This window comes from Monodelphis domestica, chromosome X (genome assembly GCF_027887165.1).
Source record: "Monodelphis domestica isolate mMonDom1 chromosome X, mMonDom1.pri, whole genome shotgun sequence".
NCBI classification, from domain to species: domain Eukaryota; kingdom Metazoa; phylum Chordata; class Mammalia; order Didelphimorphia; family Didelphidae; genus Monodelphis; species Monodelphis domestica.
The window spans coordinates 12,713,550-12,738,811 of record NC_077235.1 but is presented as its reverse complement, the minus strand read 5'-3'; the positions used below and the strand labels follow the sequence as shown (position 1 = coordinate 12,738,811).

Here is a 25,262-nt window from a genome sequence, read left to right as displayed (position 1 = left end):
GAATTGAAAGTAGCAGTTTTAGATCTGAATTTGTTGCATTTTTCCATTCAAAACCAGCACAGATAGAACTTGATTGATTGCACCAGTAATATCTGAAACTCAGCTACATTAGAAATCAGACTCCTTGTCTTTTCTTTCCGTAGTCTCTATTCCTGTTATTGGCATCACCATCTTTTTACTGCTCCATACACTTAAGTCTAGATGAGTCATCTTTGACTCATCACTCTTATGAGCCAGCCTCTAATCTACGGAATCATTAAATTGTGCTCACTTTTCCTCTAAATGCCTCTTGCATCCTTTTTTGTTCCCATTGCCACTAACTACCTTCATTGAGGCCCTTATTATCTGTCACTTTACAGTCACCCCCTCACTGGTCTGCCTACTCTCAATATATTCCTCTTCCTTTCTCCCAGACATACTACTAACAGAGCAATCATCCTTTCATTTTTCTGCTTAGAAATCTTCAGAATAAAGCCCAAACTCCTTCCTCTGGCATACAAGGCCTCTGCCTTCTGATCCCTACAGGATGGAATTGCCTTATCCCCTGTTAATTTCCATCATGTACTCTATGCTATAGGCAAAGTAGTCTTAATGAATGTTCCCCCCAAACCCCTTCCAAGGCAGTTCAAATGCTTGGGAAAGAAGAACAGAGTTGTTGAATGTAATAGTTTCCCTTCATCTAAAAAGACCAGAAATTGAATAAAATCAGACCTAGTCTGTAAATCATTCTTTTTTTTTTAATTTTAAACATTATTTTATTTGGTCGTTTTCATACATTATTCACTGGAAACAAAGATCATTTTCTTTTCCTCCCCCCCCACCACCTTTCCCTCTCCCATAGCCGACGCACGATTCCACTGGTTATCACATGTGTTCTTGACTCGAACCCATTTCCCTGTTGTTGGAATTTGCATTATAGTGTTAATTTAGAGTCTCTCCTCAGTCTTATCCCCTCCAACCCTGTAGTCAAGCAGTTGCTTTTCATCGGTGTTTTTACTCCCACAGTTTATCTTCTGCTTGTGGATAGTATTTTTTAGATCCCTGCAGGTTGTTCAGGGACACTGCTTTGACACTAATGGAGAAGTCCATCACCTTCGATTGTACCACAATGTATCAGTCTCTGTGTACAATGTTCTCCTGGTTCTGCTCCTTTCGTTCTGCATCACTTCCTGGAGGTTGTTCCAGTCTCCGTGGAACTCCTCCACTTTATTATTCCTTTGAGCACAATAGTATTCCATCACCAACATATACCACAATTTGTTCAGCCATTCCCCAATTGACGGGCATCCCCTCGTTTTCCAATTTTTGGTCACCACAAAGAGTGCAGCTATGAGTATTCTTGTACAAGTCTTTTTCCTTATTATCTCTTTGGGGTACAAACCCAGCAGTGCTATAGCTGGATCAAAGGGCAGACAGTCTTTTATCACCCTTTGGGCATAGTTCCAAATTGCCCTCCAGAATGGTTGGATCAATTCACAGCTCCACCAGCAATGAATTAGTGTACCCACTTTGCCACATCCCCTCCAGCATTCATTCCTTTCCATAGCTGTCATGTTAGCCAATCTGCTAGGTGTGAGGTGATACCTCAGAGTTGTTTTGATTTGCATCTCTCTGATTATAAGAGATGTAGAGCACTTTTTCATGTGCTTATTAATATTTTTGATTTCTTTGGCTGAGAACTGCCTGTTCATGTCCCTTGCCCATTTGTCATTTGGAGAATGGCTTGATTTTTTGTACAATTGATTTAGTTCTTTATAAATTTGAGTAATTAAACCTTTGTCAGAGGTTTTTATGAAGATTGTTTCCCAATTTGTTGCACCCTTCTGATTTTGGTTACGTTGGTTTTGTTTGTACAAAAACTTTTCAATTTGATGTAATCCAGATTATTTATTTTGCATTTTGTGACTCTTTCTAATTCTTGCTTGGTTTTGAAGTCTTTCCCTTCCCAAAGGTCTGACATGTATACTATTCTGTGTTCGCCTAATTTTCTTATAGTTTCCTTCTTTATGTTCAAGTCAGTCACCCATTTTGAATTTATCTTGGTGTAGGGTGTGAGGTGTTGATCTAAACCTAATCTTTCCCACACTGTCCTCCAATTTTCCCAGCAGTTTTTATGAAATAGTGGATTTTTGTCCCAAAAGCTGGGATCTTTGGGTTTGTCATATACTGTCTTGCTGAGGTTGCTTGCCCCCAGTCTATTCCACTGATCCTCCTTTCTGTCTCTTAGCCAGTACCAAATTGTTTTGATGACCGCTGCTTTATAATATAGTCGGAGATCTGGGACTGCAAGACCCCCTTCCTTTGTATTTTTTTTCATTATTTCCCTGGATATCCTTGATCTTTTGTTCTTCCAAATGAACTTTGTTATGGTTTTTTCTAAATCAGTAAAAAAACATTTTGGAAGTTCCATGGGTATGGCACTAAATAGATAGATGAGTTTGGGTAGGATGGTCATTTTTATTATATTGGCTCGTCTTACCCATGAGCAGTTAATGTTCTTCCAATTGTTCAAGTCTAGTTTTAGTTGTGTGGAAAGTGTTTTGTAGTTGTGTTCATATAGATCCTGTGTTTGTCTCGGGAGATGCACACATACACACGTTATGGACAAGTCATTTGTTAAAAATGAGCTATAAGTAACCTTAAGTGTTTTAAATTGCTTCAAAAATTATAATAGTTAAGCTAAATAAGTAGCCAGCAACTATTCAAATTTAAGAGTCTTAGAATTTTTGAGTGAGCCAAGCCCTCTGAGATGTCTGCTTGACACACGTGAAGAAAGGCCATGAAGTGAAATGACAGGGCCTAGGTTCAACCCACTTTCTGCTGCCTTAGCACCTCTGGCTCTTGAGCAAGTCATTTCACTTTGCTTGGCCTCAGTTTCTTTATTTTTAAAATAAGAATGTCAGACTAGATGATTTTGACAGTTCTGTCCAACCCCAAGACCTTAGGCCATAGGTCTCCCTAATTGTGGAAAATAAGGCTTAGAAAGGAGTAAGCAACTTGATCATTCCTCCAGGTCAGTTGGTGGCACATTTGGAATTAGAATCCAGGTCTACTACCTCTTTCCAAGACATTGTAAGGAAGAAGCACAGACTTCCCAACCATTCTCATCTCTTCTCTGGTTGCATTGCACTGATGCTAATAATAAGTGCCCCCACTGATATAGCACTTAAAGGTTTACTACAACCCTTTGGAGGCAAGTATTCTGAGCTTTATTGGCTTTTTTTATGGATGAAGAAACCAAGTCATTGAAAGGTTCATTGACTTCCTCATGGCCACAAAACTGATGAGTGTCAGAAGCCCAAAGCAAACTCTACTGTCTTCCCTTTTCATACATCTCTTCAGGGCATGAATTTTCACTGGTTCAGGGAGTAAAGATGAGCTCCATTATAGGAAGAAGAAATTGCAGGCAAGGACCCAATCGAGATGGGAAGGAAAACAAGGTGAAGACAAAAACCCAGGAACATAATGGAAGCAAGGGAAAGGAAGTCAGTTTCTTCAGATTATTCACCACTGTAGTTAGCTGCTTTGTTCTTCTTCATTGAAGTCGAGCTGGGCTTCCTTTTTCTGGCATTATATGGTTCCAGAATGCTCTGTAGCTCACTGGCCCTGAATGGCTGCATACCAATGATGCACTCATGGCATTCCTAACACAAGCCCTGGGAACTAACAAGTTCCCTGGGAGTGAGCTTTAGAAAGATTGAATTCTGTCCCGGAAAGTTGGAATGTCGTATTCCACTTCCTTGCCTTTGAGGTACTTGTATGTAAGATGGCATCTCTACTCATCTTCGCACTGACCATTTATTTGACTTGACTCCTCCCTGTCATTCTCCTGATCCTGCCATATAACAAAGAAGTTACTGTGTTGAGTGGTTCTCTGAACTCATAGGACTTTGTTAATGATTTTACTCTACCTGTTTCTTTTTGCATTTGGTCTAAAAGCATGTGCCGCACATCCTGCCTCCACCCTAAGGCACTCCCCTACAGGGGTAGTAGGGCACTGAGCTCAGGGGCCTGATGGAGTCCTGCAGCGGGGTGAGAAATAAGGAGATCACTGTCCTTGATGCTCTCCCCACTCTCAAGGCAGAGGGAGAAGTGAGAAAGTAAGTTTCAGAATTGATGTGATCCTGAAAAGGATGATGGCTCCCACCTTACCTTTGTAGCTTTTACTTCATAACTCTCTGCCAAGCTTTCTACTCACCGGTCATTTTACCTACCTCTGTGTTTCCCAAGAAGAATCTTGGCTTCTCAACCTTGGCTCATACTCTCACCTATGTTTGCAATGACCTCTATCTCCACTTCTTGCTTGACCTCTTGAATTCCTGCTCATCCTTTAAGGCCAACATAAATATGCCCTCTTTCAGGAATCCTCCCTAGATCTCCTGTCACTAATGACCCTACCTAGACCTCATGTAGCTTTCTAATTCACTTCTCGTAAAATAATATCTGTTGTCATTGTTATTGTTGATGTTTTATCCCTCTACTAGTCTGTGAGATCTGCAAAGGCAAAGGTGGTGTCTTCTCTAAACTTTCTATTCCAGCTGCCTTAGCATAGTACTCTGTCAGGAAATCTTTGATGACTTGGAGGAAAAACCAGATTACTTCTCTCCAGTGGTTTCACCAGTTGAAACAAGTTACTTTACTTTCTGCTTTTTGCAGATGTCTTGGGGTTGAGATGAAAGGAATAGATTATGGGTCTTTTGTCAGTAGTCATATTGCCACACCTGCACGGTACCTTCCTTTCCTCCCGCTCTACCCCCTTTATTTTGGATTTTATACATTCTCTCAATCTCAACTCAACTGCCACCTTTTCTATGAAGCTTTCATCCCCCATATGGGGAATGATCCTTATCTTCAGACCTCATGTGGCACTGTGCTTTGAAACTCTTTGACACATTAAGTAATATTGTTTATTAGCAATCTATGTTTGCATCTTATCCCCTATTGGATTGTCAGATCTATGCTGTCATCTAAATTTATCTTTGCCATATAGCTCTCCTGAACTCCAGTCCCCCATTACCATCTGCTTGTTGGACATTTCCACCTTCATATCCCATTGACGTTTCAAATTCAGCTTTTCTGAAATGGAACTTATATTTCTCCTCCAGCCCATGCCTCCTCCAAGTCTCTTCTCTCTCCTTTCCCCAACCTAATGAGTTACAAATCTTATTGATTTTCCTTCATTGTATCTGTCTCATCTTCATTCATAGAACTCCTGTTCTTATTCAGACCATCATCATCTATCTGTTGCCTAGATCCTTGGAGAAGCCTTCTCCTTGTTCTCCCTGCTTGCAGTATCTCCCTCCTCCAATCCATCCTGACAAACTTATTCCTAAAGCACAGGCATAACACTCTTACCCCTCGTCTTAAAAATGCTTGGTGTCTCCCTACTGTCAGATACAGTACAGAATCCCCAGTCTGACATTTAATACTCTCCATCATCTGACTCACTTCTCTGTCTTATTTCATTCAACTCTACTTAACCCATATTATTGTGCTCATTTATTCTGAATTCATTCAAAGTTTCCTGTGCACAATACTCCATCTCCCACCATAATGCCATTGCGTAGGAGGCTTCCTATGTTTATAAGGTAATATTCCTATCCTTCTTCCTCTTAGAATCCATAACTTCCATCAAAGGACAGCTCATGATTATTGTTCCAGAGCTGTCCAAGGAGTGAGGGTATTGGGGGTGGGGAAGGAAGGGGGGCAAGAAGGTAAACTAGAACACTGATATCAAACAAAATAGAAATGAATCACTAAAGGCCAAGTAGAATGACTTAGAAAACCACAAATTAACATTAACTACATCACATTATTTTTTTTAATTTTGTTAAACATTTCTCAATTACATTTTAATCTGGCTTGGTCCCCATTCAGGAGTTGTGCTGCAGCAAGTTTGAAAGTCTGGTTTAGAATATGAAATGCCACTGTGGCTAACTGGATATATTCATATGTTATTTTCACCAATCTGTTCAATGAGGCCCCAGAGTACTAACCAGAGAGTTTAGCGCACCCCCCCCCCAAGGTATGGCCTTTAGTCCAGAAAGTTTAGCAACAGGTAGGTGACAAGCTTCACATCATTAAAAAGGTTGAGTTGAGCGTGAAGGAGACCAGAAATCTCCAGAAGCAAAGGGAAGGAGGAAATATAGTTGTATATGTAATATGGGATGATCACCTGTATATGAGGAATGGACTGCCAGTGTGAAGGTCCGTTTGGGCATATTTTGAATATGGAGAGGGAGAGAATGTCTAATATAGCGGGGAAAGTAGGATGCAGCCAGTTGGAAGCTTTAAGTGCTAAGCAGAGGAATTTTTCTTTGTTCTAGAGGAATTACAGAGCCCCTAGAGCTTACTGAGAAGAGTGGTGTGATAGGATCAGATCTGCATTTTAGGAAAATCATTTTGGTAGCCTTGTGGCAGGTGGACTGGCAAGACTAGAGTCAGGAAGGCCAATGAAGACACTAATGCAATAGTCCAACCAAAAGGTAATGAAGACCTGAACTAAGGTGATGGCCATGGGTAGAAAAAAGGAGATAGATGTGAGAGATGTTATAGAGGTAGAAAATGAAAGATTTGGCAACCAATCAGGTATGTGGGTTGAATGAAAGTAAAGAGTCAGATGACACTACAGTTGGGAACCTGGGTGAATAGGAGGATAGTGGTACCCTTGACAGACATGGGGAAACTTGGAAAAGGAATGGGTTCAGGGAAATGATGATGTTTGTTTGGATGGAGCATTTTGAATTTGACTTTGTTGTGCCAACAGAATGTTCAGTTCAGCATACTAGAGCAAAATATATAGATCTTGTATAGAGTTCCCTATACCACTGAAATCATAAGTCTGGGTGTCTTCCCTCTCCCCTCCTTCACCCCACCCCAAAATTGCTTTGTCTTTACTTTGCTCTATCGTCCCCCAATAGACTGCATGCTTTTTGAGGCAGGATCTTAAGTCCTCTAGAATGTTTGTCTGGTTTTGTTTTTCTTGTAGCCAGGTGAGTCTTGGTAAGAAATGAGGCATTTTTTTGGTAAGAAATGCCATATTTACTGTATCTCCCATCAATAAGAATTGGAATTGGTCTCAGAGACTGATACCTGGTTAGCTGGCATTTTAGATAGAATGTCAAGTGTATTTTTAAGGAAGAAAACCAAATGATCTGCATTTCTGTTTTTTGAACTGAAGATGGGATTTGAAGGAATGAACTAGATAAAAGTTTTTGTTTTTTTTTCCAGGATTGTTATGTACATGATAGTCGGTTAAGGCTACTAATAGATACATTGACAAATTCAACAAAGTTCTTATAATTGGAACAATCCAGGACATCAAATCCTTGTCCTATGGTACGTTCCTTAAGTGTTAACTCGGTGGGTCAGATGTGAGATTGTCTCTGAGAGTCTGAGATGCCTTATCCCTACCAAAGGCCCTTCAGGATTCCTTGGAAATGAATAACTCTATATTTCCTCTTTTTTCCCCTGATGACTGATGCTGCCCTTTCTCTTCTATGCCACATCTGTTTCAGTAGCAACATCATTACGGGGGTGACACTTGTAATGTTGTGCCATGATACTGACAACAATGACTTTCAGCCAGTGAAAGGGCATCCATCATGAGGGAACACAGGTGAACAATCCAAGGCACAGCAGCCACATTATCAAAGGCACTGATCAGCTGGAATCACAAGCGCTTATTCTAGACAGGATTTGTTTCATGTTGTTCGGTTGTCTAGCCCTTTCCTCCTCCTCAAAACAAGTGGTCTTTAATAATCTCCTTCTTTATGTAGGTGACCATCTCAGAGTTTGGGGTATGGGCTCCAATCCCTTCAGAGCTTTTGGAAGCCATTTGGATGGCATGTAAAGAATGAGCGTATGCAGTGCTTAATACAGAAAGGTCAATTCTGCCATAGTGACCACTGAAGCATAATGTGGCAAATGAGGGCCTTTTTTTCAACTCATCCATCTGGAAACATTTGAACTTCCCTTTTCAAGAAGTTGCAGAATTTCACATCTGTTGTATCCTTACTGAATAGCAGGGTAAAGCTGACTTTACACCTGTGCCAACTGATTGAAAATGCCAAAGACTTTGTCGAAAAAATGGTAATAGGCAGTTTTAGCTGGCAGCAGATCTCACTTGTCAGTGCCCTTCCTAATTATTATGATCTAAGCTGGTTGAAAACTGATAGAGCTCCATTTCTCTGAAGTTCTTCATTATTTGAGGGAATGGACGGTTTCAATTAGGGTTAGCTCTCCCAAGTTGTGGGATTTGGCTTAAAAGGCTTTATTTCCTTCCCAGTACTTGAAAATCATAATTGGGGGGTTCTTTTTTAAGGGAAAAAGGGGTCATTGAAATCACCGTATGTGTCTCTTCCACAAGGTATGTCTTTGGTTTACAGCCTGCTGAGTTCTATATATTCGGTTTCAATTGTGTAGCTAGTGAATAAAGGAGAAATAAGACTGAAACATGAGGAGGTGGTCAATCTTTTATTGGTTTGTCTGATTATAATTGTAAGGAAGCTAACATTTTTATTGGATACCCCTTGCCCATTCTGTGGAAGTTAACTAGCTGATAACTTTTGTAATCTCAGGATTAGCCAATCATCCTAGTCATTTGGTGTAATTCCAGCAAGGACTTCTGATAAAGGCCTGTCACTTCCCTATGCAGAAAACCTTCTATAGTACCCCCATCATCTATTGGATTAAGTCAGTACTCCTAATCCTGGCTTTCAAAGATCAATGTCTCCTCTGAAAATTTCCAATACCTAGAATCTGTGCCTTTCACACTATAATACTTGTGTGCATGCTCTATCTCCCAGAATCAATTGTAAGCTGCAGGGCAGACCTATATATAGTATTCCCTGCCATCATCATGTAATTTAGATAATCAAATCTTCTGCACAACAAAAAGGGGTCTTTAATTTCAAACATTTTTAAAAACTGGTTATATTGCAATTGGGAGGAATTTCATCACAGTACTTGGACTTAGTATAACTTATATTCATGATGACAAGTTAATTATTAGTATTTACTATCAAAAAGAAGTATGAATTGTCTGGTTTTTGGGATTTTGAAAGATGTAAAAAATTGTGACTTTTTAACGAGAGGACAGATAGCTATAATCAATCAGGAAGCATTTATTAAGTGCCGGCTACATGTGAGTCACTGCTCTAGGTACTGGTAAGACAAAGGCAAAAATAAAACTGTCCCTGCCTTCAAGGAGCTTCTGCTGCACAAGTATTTGGTGAATAAATACCAATGATAACCAGTATAGCTGAGGGAGGAGAGGACCAACTCTGTGTCAAAAGTAGTGCTCAAGCTGAGTTTTGAAAGAAATAAAGGCTTCCGCAAGTGTTCTACCGGAAGAAAGAGTACATTGAAAACATAGGGATAGCCAGAGCAAAGGAGATGGAGAGCCTTGTGGGAAGAAAGGCCATCAGGCCAGTTTGACTGAACCAGAGAGTGAATGAAGGAAAGTAATGTATCGTCTGGTTATCTGGGGATCAGTTGTGAGAATGAACTTAAAAGCTCAATGAGAGGAGCTTACATTTGATCGTAGAGGCAACAGAGAACCACTGGAGTTTGCCAAGAAGGGGAATAACACAGACAGACCAGCACATTAAGAAAATCTCTTTGGCAGCTATGTGAATGATGGTCTGAAAGTACAGGGAGATTTGGACCTTGGTCTCAAATGGAGAGACTATTGTGGTAGTCCAGGCAAGAAATGATGAAGTTCCCAACTAAAGTGGTAGTTTTGAGAGTAGTAACAAGGGGTCAGAGGTGAATGACGTTGTGAATGTAGAATTATAACAGTTCATCAACTGATTAGACATGTGGTTAAGTGAGGAGACGAGGAATAAAACCAAGATTGCCCACTAGAATTGTGACAAAGACGGTGATGTCCTTTTTAGTAATAAAAGTTCAAGGGACTCAGTGGGCAGAGAGCCAGGCCTGGAGATGGGAGGTCCTGGGTTTCTCAGACACTTCCTTTGGCTGGCTTTGTGACCCTGGTGGTGGGGTGAGAGGTACGTACATTGGCTGTTTGATAGATACACACATACATAGATTTGTATGGATATCATTAAAGCTATAGGAGTTAATGAAGTGGAAGAGGAGAGAGAGAGAGAGAGAGAGAGAGAGAGAGAGGAGCTCAGAAAGGTTAGAGGTCCTCCTAGGCCTCAGTTAGGAGACACAGTAGAGATGAAAACCCAGAAAAGGGGATTAAGCAGAGTAGTCAGGTAGGAGAGAGAACCAAGAAAGTAGTATAACCAAAACAGAGATGAAAGAGTATCTAGGAGGAAAAGGTGCTGCAGAGGATGGCCAGGTGGCTTGCACTTTCATCTGGGAAAACCAGTTTCTTTCAATGTTAGAAGAAGAGAGCACCAATGAAAGCAAGTTTGTAAATTCCAGCATGGGAATTCCGGAGGGCACCATAGGAAGGGTACGCAGAGTTAGAGTAGGACAGGAGAGGAATAGAATTTAGGAGGACAGAGAAGAGAGCATATGAGCCGACAATTAGCACTTGGGGGGAAGGTGAAGGTTTGATTTTTCAGGCTTTGGGTCTCTCGGTTTGGGATTGGAGAAAGCTAGAGTTTAGATGGATCTCTTTTTCATGTTTAAAAAGTCACAAAACAAGCAATTTTCACTTAGAGACTTGAATACTATTCTGACAGCTTCTTCCTCCTAGGTCGATTATCTTAATATTCCATTACATTAGGCTGACAGTTTACCGCTTACAAAGGACTTGAGTGTCCACTCTCTACTTTGTTCCTTCTAAAGTACACAAGAGTAGTCGGGGCCAGTATGATCACATTCGTTAGACATTTGTTGAAACTGAGGCTGATGGTGGTGAAGTGACTTGCCTAAAGTCACACAGTTAGTAGAGGGCAGAGCCTCCCTACTCTAAGTGCCATGCTTTATTTTACTATGACATCTTGCCTTCCTCGTGTGTTTATAAGAACTAGAAGTTGGAAGCCAAAAGTGATGGCATTGTTTTGGCTCCATTTAATTTAAATGAAGAGTGGAGGAGATGAAGTTAGAAAGAAAACTTTTCTCTGGCCTCTCCCCACTTCCAACCAACCTCAACCAATTTACTTAGTTAGGGATTGCCCGTCCTTTCCTCCTTGTGAGGCCTTAAAATGCAGCTATTCTGAGCATCTGAGATTATAAATGAAGGAAATTGAAACTTACTACCATGTGTACTGATTACTTTGAGTTTCCTGACCTTTGTCAGAACTAATGAGATTACGGATCTGGCCTAGAGAACAGATAGAGATGATCATAGACTTGCCTGATTTCCAAGGTGAGGAGCCTTATTAAAAAAAAAAAAGATAATGATGCCCACAAACCTAGATGCCTTGTTTCATTCACTGCCTTTATTTCCTTCACCCCTCTCCTGTTTAGAGTTTAATAAAACAAAATCATTTGGGGCCTCAAAGTGACAGAAACAAAGAGCTATTAGCTATGGTTTTGTCCTTGGAATGCAATCATTTCTTATCTAACAGAGTTGTGCTTCCAGGGCTTAAACTCCCTGTTAGAAGGGTCCAGCTTGCTGGGTAATTAGTGAAAAAGATCACCTTTGAAAGCTAATTGAGGCCAAGGTCCTGGTTTTTTTCTCTGCAGCTTTTCATTGTGCATATTGAAACCAATTAGTCGTTTAGGACATCCAAATGAGAAAGGCCTACTCCAGTTATGTGAACTCTGTTCGCTAAGGGTCACAGTCAAGTGTGAGAAATCATCTGGGGCCAATCTAGAGGCATTTATAAAAGTATCTCTTAGGCAGTATCAGAAAGAAGATGGAGGCACCCACCACCCTTTCTCTTGGGAATTTAAAGCCTTGGTGGGCAGACAAGATGTACACAAATGAAACAATTAGACAGTAGTAGACTGGAAGAGACCATCTAGCTTTGGGACTCTCACTTGGTTTGCATCTCAGAAATGCTAACCGTGGTGGTATAATTGTAAATGCCTAGAGGAATTCAAAAAGGAGGGAGGTCGGGGCCAGCTTCCTGAGGTCCGATTGGCAGTCAAAGAACCTGAATTCAAATCTTTGCTCTTCCAATTGCCAGTGCCCTGACCCTGAACAAGTTGCTTCTCCTCCCAGAAACTCCGTTTCCTTGCCTGCAAATTGAGGGGCTTGGACTGGATGGCCACTAAATTCCTTTCCATTTCTAAATTTGTGCTCTTATGGTCCATGTAGGCAGGAAGAATCCAAAGGCCTTTTGGAAGCATTTAACTGCCTGCTTTGTGTATGCCTATACAAACTTTGGTGTTTCAGCTGGCTTCAATCCGGTCTGGCTGGCATTGAGAGTCTCATACCTTGATTTCTTCTTCATACTCATTCAGAGTAACCGAGATCAAGTTAGCACAGAGACACTTCAGGGTCTCGGGGAAAGAACACTAGAGTGGAAAATGCCAAACCTGGGTTTAAGTGCTGGCTCTGTCACTTGCTAGCCAAGTGACCAAGGGCAAGTCATTGACCCTTGATGAGCCTCAGTATTCTCTTTTGTAAAATGGACATCCTGTGAACTCCTCAAAGACATGGTCTGTCTTGGTCTATCTTTGTATCCTCAGAGCTTCACACCATGTCTGGTGCATAGTATGCAGTTAATAAGTGTTTATTGACTATTATCTGACTTACAGTGTTTTAAATCATACCTTTGGTGCTGGAAACAGCCTCAAAGGCAATTTAATCCAACCCTGCAGCCCTACTTCCATGTCTTTTGCACAGATGAAGAAACTGAATGAGTGGCTAACCCGGATTTGAATTTAGGTCAATTCATTCTTAATCTGTAGCCCCTTGTCAATGTGCTGTGTACCTGTCTTTTTTTACACCTTCTGTCTTGGAATCAATACTGTGTATTGGTATCCAAGGTAGAAGAGTGGTGAAGGCTAGGCAATGGGAGTTAAATGACTTGCCCAGGGTCACAATGCTAGGAAGTATCTGAGGCCAAATTTGAACCCAGAGCCTTCTGTCTCTATTCCTGGTTCTCTATCCACTGTGCCACCCAGCTACTCCTGATGTGTGCCTGTCTTAGCAATAGTCAGTCATTCAATAAATTTTTATTCAGGGTCTATCTACAATGTGCCAGGTGATGTGCTAGATGCTGAAGACACAAAGAGGGGCAAAAAACGGTCCCTATTCTCAAGGAGCTGACAATCTAATGGAAACAACATAGAAAGAAGTATTTCCAAACAAGTTACATACAGGATAAATAATTGAGAGGGAAGTAATTAGAATGAAGTGGGGTTGGGAAAGGTTTCCTCTAGAAGATGGGATTTGAAGGAAGCCAGATGGGTAGAATGAGTTGAGGAGAAAGAACATTCCAGGCATGGTAGACAGCCAGAGAGAATACTGGGAGCTCAGAGATGGCATGTCTTGGTCCTTAAATGACCAAGAAGACCAGTGGCACTGGATCAAAGATTAGAGAATAAAGAAAACTTGGAGGGAACACCTGAGTGGCTCAATGGATTGAGAGCCAGGCCTGGAGACTAGAGGTCCTGAGTTCCAATCTGGCCTCAATCATTTCCTAGCTATGTGACCCTGGGTAAGTCACCTAACCCCCACTGACGTACCACTCTTCTGCCTTGGAACCAATACACAGTATTGATTCTAAGATGGAAGAGAAGAGTTTAAGAAAAAGAAGACTGGGGAGACAGGGAAAGAGGTACAGAGAGAAGGCTAGATTAGAATGTCTAATGCAGGACTTTGTATTTAAACCTGAAGGTGACAGGCAGCCACCAAATTGTCAAAAGAAATGCCACAACTATGCAGTAGAGAAGTAAAAGAAAATGATTAATGGGAAAGTATATGTGAGGAGGGGAGGGGAGGAAGGCTGCAGGAAAACATAAATATACGGATACATACCTATGTACCTGTGTGCAGTTTTTTTCTCTTATACAGACACATTTTTCCCCAGCAGGCACAAATGCAGTGACGAGTTTGAGGGTTCTTTCCTCACTCTGAGTTTTTAAAGGCAGCTGTCAAGACATGTGCCGTTATCTCCTTTCTAACAGGTTGGCATTAGTAAAGTTACCACCTTTAGATCCAGATAAGTGGTCGTCGTTCGGTTATGTCCAAGTCTTTGTGACCACATGGGCCATAGCTCACCAGGCCCTTCTGACATCACTATCCTTCGAAGTCTGTCCAAGCTTGTTTGTTGCTTCCTTCATACTATCTGTCTCTTTCATCCTCTGTTGTCTCCTTTTCCTTTTGCCTTCAATCTTTCTGAGCATCAGGATCTTTTCCAATGAGTCCTGCCTTATTCATCATGTGGCCAAAGTATTTAAGCTTCAGCCTCAGTATTTGACCTCTTCAGTGAAAGTTGATTTGGCAAAAGGCACGTTTCCTCTAAATTGTAAATAATTCCATTGGGTTTGTTTTGTTTTGAAGGTGGGATGGAGCAGGGAGGGAGAGGATTATATACTTGTTGCCTGAGTAAATGGGTCACATCTTTAGTGCCGGCATGTGCCCTTCTCTGGTTGACAGGGCATTTTATTGAAAATAAGGGCCTTGGTAAATGAAATAGCTAACGACGCTTTAGTTGTGCATCACTCGAGTTACTGTAGAAGATGGGATTTCTTTTGTAGGAGTTAATTGCTAAAAATTAGAAACATAGCAAAGGGCTTGCTCTGTTGAAACTTTTTAAGTTATAAATAAAACATGCAAAGGCTTAATACTCAAAAAATGACCGTATCTTTATTGATTTGATCTCCTTGCTGTCCAGGAGACTCTCAAAAGTCGTCTTCAGCACCACACTTTGAAAGTGTCGATTCTGCAGTGAACTTTCCTTATGGTCTAGTTCTCACAGTCACACGGTACTCCTGGAAGAACCATGGCTTTGACTATACTGACCTTTGTCAGCAAGGTGATGTCTCTGAGGCTTTTAGTATGCTGTCCAGATTTGCCATGGCTTTCCTTCCAAGGAGTGAGCGTCTTTTAATTTCATGGCTGCAGTCACCATCTGCAGTGATCTTTGAGCCCAAGAATAGGAAATCTGACACTGCTTCCATTTCTTCTTTTTCTATTTCCCAGGAAGTGATGGGACCAGATGACAGGATCTGAATTTTTTTGATGTTGAGCTTCAAGCCAACTTTTATAGTCTCCTCTTTCACCCTCATCAAGAGGCTGTTTAATTCCGTTTCATTTTCTGCCATCAGAGTGCTATCATCTGCATATCTGAGATTATTGATATTTCTCTCAGCAACCTTCCTTTCAGCTTTGGATTCATCCACCCTAGCATTTCACACGTGTACTTTGCATAAGGTGACAGTACTCTTAAGCCAATCAGTTGTTCTGTCTTCAGTCCTAGGTCTTGCCAGATGAGAAATGAATGTCCAAAAGATGGAACTGAGAATGTACTTGTTGGTGTTCCTGGAGATCCACAAGACAGCTTCTCTCTGTTTCACCTGGGACAAATTACTTCTGGGCTTCAGTGTCTCCTTCCAGGCTTCTTCTTTTCAAGTCCACAGATTTTTTGCAGGGGCTTAGAGTGCTCTAAGAAGCCACTGTGCTAGGTTCTGTTAAGATCAAGGCAAGGCATTCGTGTCCTCAGGGAGCCTGCATTATAGGAGAGACTATATGTATACAAAAAGGAAAAATGACGACTAAAGGAAAATTTGAAGAAATAGGGCACTACCACCTGGGGAGATGGGGCAGTACCCTTGGTAGACTTGAAGGAGGCTCATGATTTTGGAAGATTCAAAATGAGCAAGCAAGCTGCACGTTCTAGACCTGAGGAAAACCACCACTGGGGGCTCTAGCGATGATCTAGAAAAATTTTTCAGAAGGGCAAGATTCAGAACTCAGGAACCGATTTTGTGAGTCATATGTCTTAAGCTTCTTGAGTGAGATATCAGTTGACTCACATTTTATTAACACTATTAAAAAAAATTAAGCACATCCATGTTTTTCTCTGAAGCCCACATACAGTGTTCTGTTCAACACAAGTTGTTGGGACAAATCAACATCATTTGCCTAACAGAATGGTACAACTTCTTTCTTTGGAACCAGGGGTTGGTCCCAATCTCCCCAAGTATTTCCCGGGCCCCTGGAAGGGCAGTGGGGCTCTTCCAGATGTACAGAGTCAAGAATTCCCTTGAGAGAATTTAGGTGAGTTTTCCCTCAGGGAGTTATCTCCACACCAACCTCCTTCCCCTAGACTTAGGTTTTATTAAGTGCCTACTGTAAAACCGGGTACTGTACTAAGCCATGGGGATACGAAAGGGGGTTCCTTTCCTCGAGGAGCTTGCAGTCCGATGGAGGAGATGACATGCAAATAGCCATGTAAAAGCAGGTCTAATGTCAGAATCAATTGGAGGTGATCTTGGAGGGAAGACTCTAAGATAGAAAGACAATTCACCAACCTTTCACGGGTCTAGGCACGTGGGAGAGAGGACAGTGGCTGTAGTCTGAGCAGATTTCTCTACAAATGCAAAGAATTTACTATTGAGTGCCAATTAGCTATGGATTTTGCTCTGTGGTGCTGCTGCACACTAAGTCCAGACCCCAGGCAGCCTCTTCCCCACATGTGGTAGGCAGGTCTCTGTTCCACACCCCCCACCTCCCCCAAATCTGCCACATAAGCTGCCCTATTGGAATGTATTTTAGACTCACCAGTCTATTTTAGCAGTGGCTAATTGCATTCCAGAGACTTTCTATGGTTTTTAAAGGTCAGTAGTGGGGGGACAGAATTTTAAAAGCCCTGCACCTTTCAAGAGAAAATGGAAAAGTTTTAAGCTGCTACCTTGAGCGCTTCCTGTTTCCTGCATCCCTGCAACTTAGCTTCTCAACCTGAGAATGACATTGCAGGGGCCTCCACCTCGCCTCCGCACCCCTCCCCTGAAAGCCCACAGAGCAAAGCCTGCTGCAGTTGTACAGAGAACTAGCTTGGATTTGGAGGCTGTCCTGACGCCATATCGCTTTCTAATCTTTTTGAATGATGACTCACTTCACAGGCCCCAGAGGATTTTCAATTGCTTTCCAAATCTAAATAAATGATTTGGGGATTATTTGCCATTTTGAATTAACCATGCCACTGTTCCTCTCCATTAGTGTAGATAATTGAGAGTTGACTATATATTCCATGTGAAATAGAAAAAGAATTGAACATGTTTATTTATGGCCCACAGCCTGCCTGCTTCCTGACAGGAGAGGAGGGGCCGGGGAACGCCAGGAATCATTCCTTTTGATGGCTGCATTTTCAGACAGCCAAAGCCAGACCACCCGTTTGGGGTACAACTTCGAAACGGAAAAGAATGTGCCAACCTCCACCTTGTGGAGGGAGTTTCCTCACCTGTGCCTTCCCTAGACTAGTGAAAGGTAGTGGCCCCAGGGTTGGTGAGTTGGCCTTCCATCTTAGAGCCTTCCCTCCAAGATTTTCTCCAATCTTTCGGTCATTTTATCCTGTTTTAACGTGGCTGTTTGCATGTTGTCTCCTCTATTATTAGGCTGTGAGTTACTCAAGGGAAGGAACTCTCCTTTTGGCCCCAGGCCTTAGAACAGTGCCTGCTTTTCAGCAGGCATGTAACAACTACTAGCTGACTAGCTGCTAATGTATTACAGTCACAAGGCCTACCTCTCCTTTCTCTGAATGTATACAAGTATATTATCATTTTAGAGAAGCTTCCAGAGGGCAATTTGACCTTTAAAACCAGTAATCAAGAGGTGAGTCTGCTTTCTTTCAAAAGCATTGATATGTCAAAAGGTACCGATCATAGGATTTCTTTCAATTGCCTACACCCAACCCCTTTTGGCATTGAAAACATAGTGAATCTACAGACACTTGGTTTACATCAAATATTGCTGGTATGCACATATTGTACAAAGTAAGAGAAGTGTGTTGCTCCCAGAATGTGCAGGTACCATCTGTATTTGACCCAAGGAGAAGAAAAAAGAAAGCGCCTTCTCTGTATGTGTGTAGGGGGCCATTTACTAGCTGTGTGACCCTGAGCAAGTGTCTCCACCTCTCTGATCCCCAGTTCCATAATTTTTAAAAATGTAACCTGCCTCCCTGAGTTGTTGTAACTGCCAGACTTTGTGTTAAGCTTACCTATCCTTGGGCTTTTTGACCTTTCATTATTCTTCAACTTGTCCAATTGAAATGAGGGGTTCTTTGATCTAGAGGGGTACATGCATGCATGTGCGTGTGTGAGGAGAGAGATTGTTGAATTCATCTACTTTCAATGGATTTTGAAATGTTGTATTTTAGGAATTGTTTAATCTTGTTTTTCTGTAAGCTGCTTGTTCCTTTCTGTCATCCTAGGCCTGGCTAAAGGCTGAAATAATTGAGGTCTTCTGTTCTCTTAGTGTCAGTGGGCTGCATCCAGTTAGTAGCTCCTTTCCCCTCACTAGTCTCTAGGGATGATTACTCAGATCTGATTTCTGTCCAGAGATTTTTCAGATCTTCATTTTAAACTTGCTTTAAATGACTTAATGTAGAAATACAACAGAAATGCCCTGTTGCTTGTTTAGGTCCCGCTGAAGGGACGGATGGATGCCTTGCCTTGTGATTGGAGGACACACTGCTTTTTATCTGTAGAGTGCTTTACGCTTTTCAAATGCATCGTCTTATTTGCTCCACAGAATGACCCTATTTCTAATGTGCCTCTCTTCCCTCTTCTCTCCCATGCCCCCCCTTGATTCCTTTGAGCCCTGTGAAAATTTTTAAGGGTCTAACTTGTTAGGAGCTTATCTGTTCAGCCGTCCTTGGCAATGGCATCAGAAGTTATCAGCTGGAGTTTTCTAGCACCTTCTAGCTCCTTAGAGTCAGAGGCATAATAAGATCTTGCCTTGTCCCCATTTTGCTCAAGCTAAAAAAGTGGACCCTAAGGAAGCTCATGGTGACAGATGCTCTGTCAGGACCATTTAATTCAAAATGGCCTTATTTGCTAGTAGGAGTAATGGGGAATCACTTCTTCTGGCCTTCAGCTCTGGCAGAGCTTGGATGGAAGGAGAATAAGATATTGTGTCTATTTGTCATGGGAGGTAGGACAAATATTTATTGAGCAACTACTATGTGCTAGGCACGGGGAATATAAATTCAAAGAATAAAGCAATCTATACAATCCAGAGAGGGACAGCAAGTACATATTGTATACATGTTTGTATGTGTATACATATATATCATAAATAAAAAATTAATACATTCAAATATATGCGAAGTAGATTATAGAAGTTGGGGAGGGAAGGGCATGAGTGTTAGGGGGAGGAAGGGAAAGCTTTACAAAGATGTTGCCTTTGGTTTTGCCTGAAAGAAAGAGATGACAACCTGTTAAGTAGAGAGGTGGAGAGTTGGCATTCCAGGCATGAGGGACGGACAGCCAATGCAAAGGCATGGAGGTAAGAGATGGAGCAATGTGTTCAAGGAACAGAAAGAAGACCATTTTGAAAGTATTGAGATAGATGTACAGGAGGAAAAGCAGTATCCAAGGAAGGCAGAAGGTTGTGTAGCTTTGCAGAGCTGTAAAAGCTACAATACAAGGGTTAAATTTTAGAATCAATAAGGAACTGTGGGAGCTGACTGAGTTGGGGAACCACATGGTTAGATCTGTGTTTAAAGGAAGCTACTTTGTTAACAGTATACAGGATGGGCTGGAATGATGAGAGACTTTTAGGAGGCTGTAGTGTCTAGATAAGAGGTAATTCAGACCTGAACTTGGATGCTGACTTCTGTGAATGGAGGTCCAGTGTGAAATGAGGAAATGGCAAGAGTTGGCAAATGAATGACTACATACACAGGGTTAGGGACAGAGAGGAGCCCAGGCTACTACCACATCCTCTGGCTGTAAATAATTGGATCTTATTGAAGCCCTTCGATTTTTTCTCAAAAAGTGGAAAGTTTGGAAGAGGGAGAGAAGGAGTCTGTGGGAAGGAGAGTGAGTTCAGTTTGGGACATGTTGAGTTCAAGGCATCTTCAATGCAGGACTGAAACTAGGAAGAGACCCTGAGAACTGGGAATGTTTGCGTGGAACTGATAGTTAAACCAGGGTAGCTTATTAGATCACTTAGAAACCGTATAGAGAGAAGAGGGTCCAGCACCACTCTTCAGGAATGCCCACAGTTAAAGGCTATGGTAGGGATGATGAGGAGCCTGAGAAAAAGCAGCAGTCAGACAGGTAGCTAGGTGCTAAAAACCCATGATGAAGACCCAGAGGAGAGAGAATACAGGACCCCAAGGCCAGCAGTTTCAAAAAGCAGTTTCAAATGTAGTCCATTCGACCTGAGCAAAGATCAGATTTGGCAATTAAGAGATCGTTGCTATCTCTAAGGGGAAAAACCAGTTCCTGATGAATGATGAAGTCAGGAGCCAAATTTCAAGAAATTGAAGGCGAGGAGAGAAAGTGGAGCAACCAGCGCAGGTATGGTAGCTTTTCCAGAGAGATTGGCTGAGAAAGGGGGGAGAGATACAGGACAATAGCGTGAGAGGATGGTCGGAGCTGGTGAAAGTCTTTTCTAAGGATGAGGAAAACTCTGGCATATTTGAAGGCAGTCAGTGAAGAGCCAGCTTTCAGGGAACGTTTAAACATTGGAAATAAAGAGTTGCATGAAAGATGATTACCATCGGAGTCTTACTCCTCATCTCAGTCTACTGGCCTTTCTGACTTCCTTCAAGTCCCAGATAAAATCCTACCTTCTAGGACTGGGACTTCTCCATTGCCACTTAATTGTGGCACTTTCCCTTTGTGAATTAGTTCTTATTTATCCTACATATAGCTCATTTGTACATGAGTACTTGCTTGTTGTCTCCCCCCTTAGATTGTGAGCTCCTTGAGGGTCTGTCTTTTGCCTCTTTCTGTATTCCTAATACTTAGCACAATGCCTGGCACATAGGGCATACCTGATAAATGTTTATTGACTGACAGGCTATGGCAGTGATGACTAACCTCTTATAGACTTGAGTGTCCAAACTGCAACCCTCATGATACATGTGAGTCACCCCTTTACCCTCGACAGGGGAGGGAAAAAAAACCCCCATTGGGCTGCTGGGCAGAGGAGTGGTTGATGTGAGAAATGTCCTCCTCAGGACCTCGTGGAGAAGGGGAGGGGAGCTGCCCTCTCCCACACATGTGCCATAGGTTCACCAACACAAGGCTATGGTACCAAATTGTCATGTATAAGAGTTGGCCTTGGCAAGGAACAGGTCTGCCTTGGATGAGAAATGGGAAAGGGAAGATAGAACAAGAAGTGATGAGGGAATGGGATAGGATGACAAATCCTGTTAAGTGGTCTCTTTTTTTAGTAAAGAAGCAAAGTGCTCTGCTAAGTGAAGTAGTCTAGAAGTCTAAGTGAAGCAGGCACCACTAGAAGCATCTGATGTGACCTAACTAGGGTTAGAATCAAGATTTCAAGATAGAAGTCTTGAATTCTTCTTTTTGGCCTTTCTCTTTTTCCTTTCAGTTGAGCAGAAGAGCCAGATTTGTTTTTCCTCTTCTTTTTCTTCTCTTCATGGCCAACTTGAGAGGCAGAAGCCTTTTGGACTTTGCTTTGTTTTTTGTCTTGCCTCTTTCTCCTGGAGGATGATACGATTAGGACCAGAGTAGCTTCTCCCATCCTCTGTGGGATATAGGGAATGGAAGCTTACTACTCTGATGGGGAGAAGAATGATAAACAGACTTTTGCTCCCTTTCTCCTCCTTTCTTCCTGCTAGAAATTAGCTTACTTGGCATCATTTCAAGGCGAGCCTGGGTATCTATTTATTTCAATTGCTTTTCATAATAGACTTATAATCTTAGGATTACTGTTGAAGATTCTATTTTCATTGTGCAAGAACTGTTTCTCCTAAGTGTGCATGCATACACACCGAGGCAGAAATTTATCATGGGACTTCTGGAGCAAAATTACATTACGTTTGCTCACTTAGGAGGATTCAACCTAGCTGATGCCCTAGTGGCCAACCCTCTCCAACAAAGATCCTTAGGTGAAAAATCTACTGGTCCTTAACCAGTATCGAGTGCTACAGTATTGCCAAAAGAGTAGTGTTGGCGGGGGGGTAGGTAGTCTGCTAATTGGTGGAGAAAGTTGATCTCTTTTCTTACCAGGCTTAGGTATAAAAAGTAGGAAAGCAACATGCATTTGTTGAGGCCAACTCTGGACATCTTCCTTGATTTAAAAAAATCAGTCCCAGACCCAAACAGCTTCAAGAAGCAAAGGTTTCGTAGTGAACTGAATGATGCAAGCAGCAAGTATTTACACGTATTCTCTGTGTTTAGCAATGATGTGGCTTTCTGATTGCTGCCCTCCTAAAATTGACAAACCCAAATGCTCTATAGGAATTTTGCAGGTGATCTAGAATTTTTGTGCCGGTTAATATGTGGACCATTTGATTGCTAAGTGTCATAGTGAAACTGTCTAGCAGTTAATATGTTAAGTAGACTCTTTGACATATACCTTATACTGTTTGGCCCATTTGGTAACACAATATAGAAGGTGACTGCTGTAATTAGCACTTTAATTAACTGAATTGAATTTTTCTGAGAGGCAAGTCCAGGAACTCATTGGTACTGAGAATTGCGCTAGGATCTGCTGAGGAAATGACTTTCCTTAGAGTTTAGACTTGTACCTTCTACTCTCAGGGTTAATTCATCTTTTCTTTATTCTTGTTTTTCCTGGCTGGAAAAACACCACAGTCACCTATCTAGAATTCTTAACAAGCAATAACAGTTTTGAATTTCCTTGGATAACTACCTCACCTGTTTTTATCATGTTTATTATTTCTTATAGCATAGTAGTATTCATGTGACATAGCTTGTTTAGCCATTCCTGGACTTTACTAGCATCTATTCCGGTTTGTGTCCCTTACAATCAAAACAGTGGTGCTCTAAATGTCTGGGTGTGTATTAGGGATCCTCTTTCAGTCTTTGATCTCCATCAAAGCAGAGGTGACCTTTGGCCTTACAGAGGAATCTGGGAATCAAAAGGAATGAGCATTGAAGGAACTTTGTTTGCATAATGCAGAATTCCTTTCCAGGATTGTTATGTCAGACCAAGAGTGCATTAGTGTGGCTCTTTCCACAATTCTTCTCCCATTGCCAATTTTCTGGGTAGGGAGTGAAACCTCAGGGCTTGTGATTAAGATCTAATCTATGCATTTTTTATGGAGTTGCTATTTACTTGTCTGCTTTTTAAGAGTTTTCATACTTACAAGTCTCTTTCATTGGGATGCTCGGAACCACAGCAATGTACTTTTTTAGAGTATCCACATAAAAGGAATCTGCCATCTTCTCAACTTTCTTGATGCCGTTGGAGTTTCTGGTGATCGCACATGTGGACTATGTCTACTATTGTTGTTTCTGTGACTAGTATACAGGGGATCGATCTCTCAGTGTCCTTGATGCTACCCAGAAGATAGTATGCCTAGCTTCTCTCTCCCTTTGTAGCGTCAACTGGAAAAAAACACAGAACTATTAAATAGTCAAAATCACTCTTTAATCAAGGGCAAAAGGGGTTCAGCGCTAGGAGGCCTCAACAACAGAGCTGCTCACCACACGAGACTGCACAGAGTCCGAGGATGGAACTCTGGCTGCCCTGGTCACTGACCCCTGGGAATGCCACCACTCAAGCTGGACTCCGGGGAACAAAAGGATTTGGGGAACCTCTAGATCATTTGGGGAGTCCAGAAGCAGGGAAAGATGATTGACGTCACTATAGCTACAAGGAAAATGGGAGTGTTCAAACTACACTGACCGGGTACACTCAAGCTTGGGAAAGGAATCATGGCTAGAGGCTAGGGTGTAAGAGAAGGGGCTGCTTACGATAGATACTAAAGGACAGCTCCTGCCCAGGTGTGGGTCTTCTTTGGAAAGGCTCTGATACAATAGAGACCACCTAAGGCAAAGAGGGTCCATCCTTAGCATCTGCTTGGTCTCACCCAACTAGGATTGTCATTCACCTGAGGGTGGTCCACTCAGTCTGAAACTGCTCGCCTGGGATTCCCATGGGAACAGGGAACAAGTACAAATTTTGGGGTGTCCAACCTACAAGCTCCTCCTGAAACCTGGGCTTCACCAGATCCCACTAGGCCCCAAGTTTGGGATTCCTAGATTCCATGTTGACAGTAGGAATGTTCAAAATGTGTTGTCTTTGATTCAGGTGTGGTATAGCGAGTGGCTGAGGGGCTAACCAGCCTGAAGAGCTAACATATTTCACTTCCAGAGATGACGAGATTATCATTGCAACTGGAGGTTGTATAAGGGAATTCTAAATTAGCAGAGGTATTCTATTTAGCTCACACTACAGCCCACTATGTACCAGCTAGTGTCCTGAGCTCTGGGGATGAGAAGCTCGATAGCGCCAAACTTTGCTCTCAAGAATCTTACCAGCTAATTAGGAAAAATTAAGTATGCAGATGATTGCTGTCCTCGGTAGAATGACAAAAGTGCCAAGGAGAGAGCAAGATGAAGCACTAGGAGAAGCTTAACGAGGTCACTTTGGTGGTGGTTGCAAGAGGGGTTAGAGCTTGGTGTCGCGCTCAGGGGAAATTTTCCCCCTAGACTTAGAAGCTGCCAGATTCACTTTGTGGAAGCAGTATTACTTCATAATCCATAATTTTGACCTTGATCACTGTCAGCAAACTAGGCCTCTGGCAATCGCTTCCCAGTTTTGCCTGTCCAGAGAAGTTCATCAGCATCCTGGAACAACTCCCAGAAATGGCATCGTTGACGTTGAATGGTGGGTTCGGTTAGTCTCAGTGGTCTTGTCAGACCTGTTTCCCTAGAAAAATGACCTCCAACAGCAATGCACACATCTCCAGGAAAGCATTTTTCCCCTGAGCAGATTGTGGCCTCCACATGTCTCAGAAACAATCATGCAGAAGTTGCTTGATGCAGTGGTCTGTGCTCCTGGACATAAAGCAGATCTTGAATTAGTATCTTAAAGTGACCTGTCAAAAAGAACAGACTGTCTTCCTCCTCCTTCCTGCTGCACTACCCCGCCCCCCAATACAGTTAACTACTGCTTAGGCCATGAGAACAGAAAGGCAGATTTTGCTGGTCAAGATGTTGGAGAAGGCCAAATGACAAGAAGAAAACCAACCCAGGTCTAGCGATGCCCACTAACCTCATGGTACTGAGGGGGTCCACCCTTTATGACTTTTTCATTGTCTAGCATGTCATTGATGCTTCCTACCAAACAACATCTGTAATTTTCTCCTTGGAATCATGGCATGATTCCATTTGGAGGGAACTCTCAGATGTCATTCATTTGGCGTGCATTTAGGGAGTCTATTATAGGCTATGGACTATTAAGGTCATCACACCTATTCCATTTCTGACACTTC

General features: G+C 42.1%; 2 protein-coding genes across 6 annotated transcripts in view; both read left to right on the top strand.

Moving 5' to 3' along the window:
* Nucleotides 1–25,262, top strand: part of DIAPH2 (diaphanous related formin 2) — a 931,826-nt gene that overhangs the window by 836,803 nt on the left and 69,761 nt on the right. The window lies entirely within an intron of this gene.
* The window catches only part of LOC130456121 (eukaryotic translation initiation factor 2D-like), a 39,680-nt gene extending 14,418 nt beyond the window's left edge, over nt 1–25,262 (top strand). Inside the window, exon 1 of the mRNA XM_056809155.1 lies at nt 1–25,262. This exon is cut by the window's left edge and continues 14,418 nt beyond it. The gene's annotated coding sequence lies outside the window, so the exon portion shown is untranslated.